Raw genomic sequence first — 7,654 nt, 5'->3', positions numbered from 1 at the left:
CCCCCACCCCACCGCCACCTGTAGCAGCAGTTTTGTCCTCCGGCCACACTTGTCTGCACCCAGAACCTCAGGGATACTTCCAGTTGGCTCCACAGCCTCCAACTGGGATGCAGACAACTCCATTCATTCATGCAGGGCAGGAACAAGAAAATCAAGACTTGAGAATGTTTTTCCGAGACTTCGGTTAAAAGTTTCTCCAATGGAGAATTTGGAGTGCAGATTGGAGCCAGTATTGCTAATGGGACAGGAAGACCCCGGTTGACTCCAATCCTTGAAACTGACCTCTCTCTTGTGCTTCCATTGACATTATAAATTTTCTCAGCAGAGATGTCCCCGGAGGCCATCTTCTTTGTCCCATCCGCAAGCCCAGCGGTGGTGGGAGAATCTGCACTCCTTACTCCAAAGACTTTAGCAGACGAATCATTTCTACCCCCCAAAGACAATTCAAGTGACAGGGGCAACGAGTCCCGGGCTACATGATGAACATATCAGATGACACCGGTGGCTCTAAAGACATCAAGGTTAAGCAGCTACCTGTGGCTGGGTATTCCATTGCTGTTGGCCTTTTCCCAGCATATGCTGGTTGACATGCATCATCTCTTCTCTTCCCTGAATGACCTGGAAGCTCGACTTGGCAGAGATTGTTGCTCCCACATTGAAGAAAAGAAAATCGAGAACCACAGGAGATGGGTGCACTTTGCCCAAGATCGTTCATGGAGCCAAGACAGAGTCAGGCTGAGAATAGAGTTGACCAGACTGCCCACTGCAGGCTCATTCCACCGTCTCACGCTGCCTCTGAGGATTTTATTGACCTCAGTTTGGTCGACCTCGCAGACGTGTGGGAAACACGTACAGACACGAGATGAGTCATCATCTCCTCTTCCTTTCTTAGGATTTTGAACAGGTGCTTTTATACTTGAAAGATATGTGTGTCAAGCCAGGGTTTCTTTGAGTGGTGTTCAAATGGGGAACTCTAGTGAAGTCAGTAATTACCATTAGAAATACCTCCCGACAATTAGTGTGAAATCCATTCTTGGACCGAGTGGTCCCCTTGTAATGTTGTTTCCCCTTAAGCTACTTAATGCTGGCAGAATTTTTGCCACCTTGGGAAGGCACAAATTGTCCCTGGCTCTCCTGTGCCAGACCCAAGCTTGTTGGTGATAAAGAGTTATGAGTAGGAAAAAAATGAAAACCAATGAGTTGCATTCTCAGGTTTCCTGGCTGATATATTCCTTCTGCTTTAATGCTGACCAGGTCCTGAGAGCGCAAACGCTCCCACTTTGTGACGAGGGCGTCGTGTCTCCCCTTCCTTTATTGGACACTGGGGTTCAGGGGACTCAGATGAAAGTTTCACTCAGGCGTGGGGCTTGAGTTTAAGCCCCTTCTTGATCTTTCTGAACACCTGTGGCCAGAACACAGATCTGAACAACTGAATATTAAGCAGATACTGGTCTGTCATTTCAACTGACAACTGTGTCTTCTATATGAGGTTGGCTCAAATAGGCAGGCAGGTCAATGACAGTCAGGGTTAGTTAGGGCAGTTGTAGGCTTTGCTGCACAGATTCAGGGCTTCAGACTGCCCTAAAGTTAAGCCAATGCCAAAGTCTTAGTTTTTCAGATCATAAAAAAAGTAAGTTTGATGTTCGAAGCAGCAGGATCTAGTGACACCATTTTCTTCCTGGAGCAGGGAGGCGGGGCGGGGAATCACTGAGTTCTTTAACTGAGTTGAGTTCTTAGCCTAGACAGAGCAATATGAGGGTTCCCTGCACCCCAAGGCCAGCTCTATGTCACCAGACACAGAGGCTAGAGCCCATAAAGACCTGCCATCTTCCCTATGTGACTTGCAAAGAGTCACAGAGCCTCAGGCAACTATCCAGGGCTGCTGACTGCCATTTCCCATAGATGGTCACTTCCTCGTATGTGGGGCCACCTGTGTTTAGACCACTGAGTACCTGACAAAGGCCAATGCAGAAAAATTGCATGCCCAAGTGTCAAGAACTACCCCAGATTGAAGATAGAATGGGAAAGAAAATAAGCTGAATTTATGTCAATAGTGAAATGTCATCCAATTGACAAAAAGAGAAAATTTGTTTCTATAGAATATTTCCAGGGACACATTTGCTGCACGAAGTAATCTACACCTCAGTGGTGTGACTTGTTTGGAAGTGATTAGTTTTTGTTTTGTTTTTGTTTTTTTGTTTTTTGTTTTTTTGTTTTTGTTTTCGTTTTTTTTTTTAAGAGGTGACTTCGCCCTTGTTTTCAGGGTGTATGCAGTTATGTCCTGCTTTGATAAAACTGCTAATGGATGGCTACTTAAAAACAATGATTCAGGGATACAAAGTACAAGTAGTTTTTGAGTTGACAGCAGTGCATGCTGTTGAGAAGGCACCATAAGCCAAAATGGTGCAGGGTAAATCTTGTTTTCTGGTGGATTTGACCAGGTTCTGAGATTTATTTTTCAACAGAAATCATCCCAGACTCCATCCCGAGTCAAGTGTGCATGACATTTCTGTGTATTAGGGAGGGCATTCCTTCCTGGAAGATTTAGGAATCGACATACAGGACGGTGCAGCAATTGATTCCACATCGTTTTTTGTAGTTCCTTTTTGTTTTTCGTTTTCTTCCATCTCGTTTTATTAGGAAATTCCTCCAGATCAGGAGTTGAGCAGTACAGAAGGGGGTACCGAGGGGGTCTCAAGCCTGCAAGTCCCTAAGGCCACAATCCCATAGGAATTTAGGGAATTAAGCTTTCCTTGGGGAGGGAGATGCCCTGTGCCCCAGCACACAGTCTGGCCACATGGGCATGAAGTGAGCCTGAGGGAGTCAGCGTCCAGGCCACTATACCGTGGAGCAAGGATCAACTGAATCATGACCTTTGGGTCCCAGTCAAGACTGAAGGCTCCCTCAGGTCTGGCTTTGTCCTCTCAAGGCCACCTCAGTCCCTTTTTATATCATCTTTGTACCCACACTCACACTGATCTTTAAATTTGTGTTTCTACCAGTTCATTTCTGGCATTAATAAAAGTCTTATACGGAGGAATCATGACTAAAGTTCCTTGTTTGCTTTAAGTGATGGCATTCAAACTAAAGGCAGAACGTGTTTTGCAAGCCGAGTATGTGAAAATAGACTCCATTGCCATTTTCAAGTACAACAAACTAAACCTGGTTCACGTGCAATGACCTACATCCATGTTATTTCGCTGCAAACAGAAGCGGCTATGAGTACCGCTTCTACTCAGCCAATCCGTATCTTGACAGCTTATTTCTTAATCAGCAGCTGGCCTCAATAATTGGCAGTAAAATCAATGGCCTTCCCTGATACATACCGCGTGTAACGTGACCTATATCATTACTGACATTTAAAAGCAACAGCCTTCCTCTCGTTAGGAGGGATCTCTTGTGCCAGCACCTCCCTTCTCTCCATGGCTGAAGCTTCCAGATGCCCCGGGTGCTGGGTCAGTGGCATCTCTGGGTCATGAAGTGAGGCAGGGACAACCAGAGTGTGGGGGCTTGGGCCTGTGGAGAAACAGGCAGAGGCAGAAGGAGGCCTGGGCCAGGAAATCCTGAGGCTGAAAGGAGGAGAAGCCACGTGAAATTCTTCACCTCCATGAATGCTTTGACCCGACACACACACTCTAGACTAAGTCTCTGACCCAAAGAAGCACGTGTTGGCCCACAGGGCTGACCTGAAAATCAGGGCTGTGGAACCTAATCTAAAAGATCTTTGAACTCCAGGCCCCTTATACCCTGGTTCCTTTACTAGACACTCTCCTAAGTTTCCAGCTTCCTACTTTTTTATTTCCCTTGGACTTAAATTCCATTTATTGTTACTTCCTTATTTTAGTTGTGCCATTTGTTTTATAAATTTAGTTTTTATTTTCTGCAACAGCGAGTGTGGCATAGGAGTAGGCTGGACCCAGGGGCGAGAGCAGAGCTGTGACACAGACCCCACACACGTAGGTGACACTTCATTTATGACAGAGTGGGCATTGAAGAGCCTCGGGGACCTGACGGCCTTTTCAGTCAAGGGCGTCGGGGTCATTGGGCAGAGACCCATGTGAACAGTAATGAACCTTGACCCCATTCTGCCACCATGCACAAGCATCGATTCCAGGTGGACCTCAGTGGGGGAGGCAGAAAAATCATTGGCATGTCTTCTGCTTTTATCGGATCTGTTTTACTTCTATTCACCACTGTTGTTTTGATCTAGGTTTCACAGTCAAAACCCCTTAATGAGTTTCAGTGTTCGTTAGCCTTCATGTAAAAGAACACAACTTAATTGTTTCATGTCACTTGACATTTTAAATTATTTTCATTATTTTGTTCCTCAGTTTGAGACTTTTAATTCATTATTCTATGGTGACAGATGTTAGAAATTATTGATTGGAAGGGGGCATGAGAGAACTTTCTGGAATGATAGAAATACTCTACCTTAATCTAGGTGCTGGTTATATGGGTGTATGCATAAGTAAAATTTGTCAATCCATAAATTCAGTATTTGTACCCTTTACTACATGCAAACTATACATCAACAAACCAGTTAGCAAGGAGAAAAAAGACTTCTATGGAATTAAAGCTAATGCAAGACACAATGACCAATGAACTTATTAGAAAAAAAAAAAACTAAGCAGGGCAAAATTTATTATCTTGGATGTAGAAGACTTTTAGCGGTCAAGCACAAAAAAGGAGCAATAAAGGAACTAAATGTTTCCTTTGATAATTCCATTTAATTCATAAATTTAGTGACCACTCGCTACGTAACAAGTACTTTGTAGGCAGTGTGGATACATGAGTGAGTGAAACAAAGACCCCTTTACCTAAGGAGCTTCTGTTCTGGCGGGATGTGACGGCACTTGATGCTCCGCCCGAATCCTCCAGGACCGCTTTCACTTTCCGAGGTAGCCCTTTATGGCTTCAATGTGCTTTTGCTTCCAAGGGCCCACACCTGGGACTCTTGGAGGCAAGCCCCTCAGGCAGTTACTAGAGCTGCTTTACCTGTCAAGAGCAGAGTGCCGGAGGTGTCTCGGGTAGCCCCTCCCTGCTCTTTCCTCCGAGGGAGACAACATTCCAAAATCCAACTCTTTTACTTCAGGTTGGGACAAAGTACAAGTAGAAATTAAGCTCCAGAGTTCCCTGGTGGGAGCTAGTGGAATCTCTCCATCCTATGAGATTGCCTCCTCACCTGGTGTTAACGAGCAAGGGCTCACTGCCCACACGCATGGAAGCCAATACTATGGCATTGGCATTGGCATTTGAGAAAAGTAAGGTTTCATTTCAACGTCTCCTTTCCAGCAAGGAGAAAAGAGGCAAGGCTCAAATCTGTCTCCCCGATCCAGGGTTCCGGTTGAGATTTAGGGGGTTTCAGCACTGGATCTTCCTGGACAGCAGACCCTTTGCTTCTCAAAAGGTTCCGGCTCTGGGTTCTTGTCACATCCTAGTCCTTTGGCTCCATGATGAGGGAGCAGTGAAGGGTCCACAAGTGTTACTCATGAGTGTTATTCCAAGGTGTAAACTTTGGTTCCGGGTCTTGTTAGAAACAGGATAGGGCCCGTTTAAGCTGATTCTGTTACACTGGCCTCAACCTTTGGTGAACCCAATCGTAGTACATTGCATTCTTGAAAAATGGTCATAAAGGTACCACTTGCTCTTCCAGGATCCAGCCAGTGCCTGTTAAGAGGCGAAGTCTTAAGTCCACTCTTTTAGAACCTGAGTAAGACTGGGCGGTGACTTCCTTGACCAATAGAGTACAGCAGAGGGGACACTGTGATGTCTGGGTTTGCGTTCTAAAGGTGTTACAGCTTCTGCCTAGCTCTCTCTCTAGGGCTATGCGCACTTGGAGCCCAGCCATCATACGGTAAGGAAGCATAGGCCGCATGAAAAGGAACCAAGGCCGTTGGCCCTCAGGCTCCCCTGAGTTCCCAGTTGGCAACCAGCGCAAAAATGCCAGCTGTGTAAGACCTCTTGGAAGCAGATTCCTATGGCCCTCAGCTTAGCCACCTCAGCCGCTATGCCATACACCAGATATGAGCCTTACCCCCAATGACTGTCCAAATTGGAGATGGGTGTGCAAAGTAAATGATTGCTGTTTAGTCACTAACTTCGGAGATAATTCGTTATGTAACAGTTATTGAACCACCAACCTAAGACATAGATAAGGCAGGAAATTTAAAAATATATAAATTTGTAAGTTGTACTGTTTTGGCAAGTGGCGACTCGTCTGGAAAAGGGAAAAAGCTGCACGAAGGGGATTGGTTGTGCACTTGTTTGTTGGGGAGGGGGGTCTACTGCATGACTTAAGTAGAATGGGAAGTTGAGATTTGAGCAGACTTGAAAGAGATGATGGAGTCGGCTATGAGCTATATTTGAGCATTTAGAGCAGAGAGAATAGACTGCAAAAGCCCTAATTCATCAGAAAACCTGGAATGCCGAGGGCATAGCCAAGAGACCAGTGTGGCTGGCAGGGAGTGAACAAGAGAGAGCATAGATGCAGTAGAGAGTTGTTAATGGGGGGTTCACAGATTATAAAGCCGGGCCTTGTTGGCCATTGTAAGGACCTTTGGCTTAACTTCTGAGTGAGAATGGAGCAAGCGAAGGGAATTAAGCAGGGGAGACGCATGATCTGACTTATATTTTGAAAGGAAGCATCACTGTAGCTTCTCTGTTGAGAGTAGACAAGAAGAAGGTGAAGATGAGAATCAAGGAGACTAGATAGCAAATTAATGCCCTCGGAGAGACAAGAGGAAATAGCTCGGACCAGGGTGACAGCATTAGGAGTGGTGAGATATGCTCAGATTCTGGATAGTTTGGATAGAATGACAGAATCTGCTGAGGGATTAGACGTGTGCCAGGAGAGGAAGAGAAGAGTCTGGTGTTTTTCACTGGACAGATGGGGTCAGTCACCAAAAGAGGTTGGAAAGACTGTGGGTGATGGTGGTCAGTGGCCAGAAACCCAGAGTTTTCCAGAGCTACCCAGGCTTCTGTGGGAAAGTGGGAAAACCTTGGAGAAGTTCAGAGCCCTCTTGGGATAGCGACAGGGACGATGCCAAGGTACAGGCACAGCTCGTTTTATTACGCTTCTCAGATACTGTGTTTTCTACAAATTGAAAGCTTGTGACAATCGCATCAATAAATCTATCAGCATCATTTTTCCAACAGTATTTGCTTACTTCATGTTTCTGTGTCACATACTGGTAATTCTCATTGTTGTTATACCATTATGATCCGTGATCAGTGGTCTTTGATGTTACTATGGTAATTGTTTTAGAGGCACCACAAACCTTTCCCACATAAGACAGCAAATGTAATTGATGTTTCTTGTCTTCTAATCACTCCACTGACCGGCCAGTCCCCCATCCCTCTCCTTGTCTTTGGGCCTCCCTGTTCCCTGAGACACAACAACATAGACATTAGGCCAATTAATAACCCTACCATGGCCTCTGAGGGTTCAAGTGGAAGGAATAATCGCACATCTCTCACTATAAATCAAAAGCTAGAAGCAGTCAAGTTTAGTGAGGAGGGCGTGTCAAAAGCTGAGATAGGCTGAAAGTTAGGTCTCTCGCACCAAACAGTTAGCCAAGTTGTAGATGCAAAGGAAAAGTTATTGAGGGCAATTAAAAGTGCTACTCCAGTAAATGCAGAAACGATAAAGCAAAAC

Source organism: Pteropus medius, unplaced genomic scaffold (assembly GCF_902729225.1).
Source record: "Pteropus medius unplaced genomic scaffold, Ma_sr-lr_union100, whole genome shotgun sequence".
Classification (NCBI taxonomy): Eukaryota; Metazoa; Chordata; class Mammalia; order Chiroptera; family Pteropodidae; genus Pteropus; species Pteropus medius.
Note: the sequence above shows the minus strand (reverse complement) of the source record.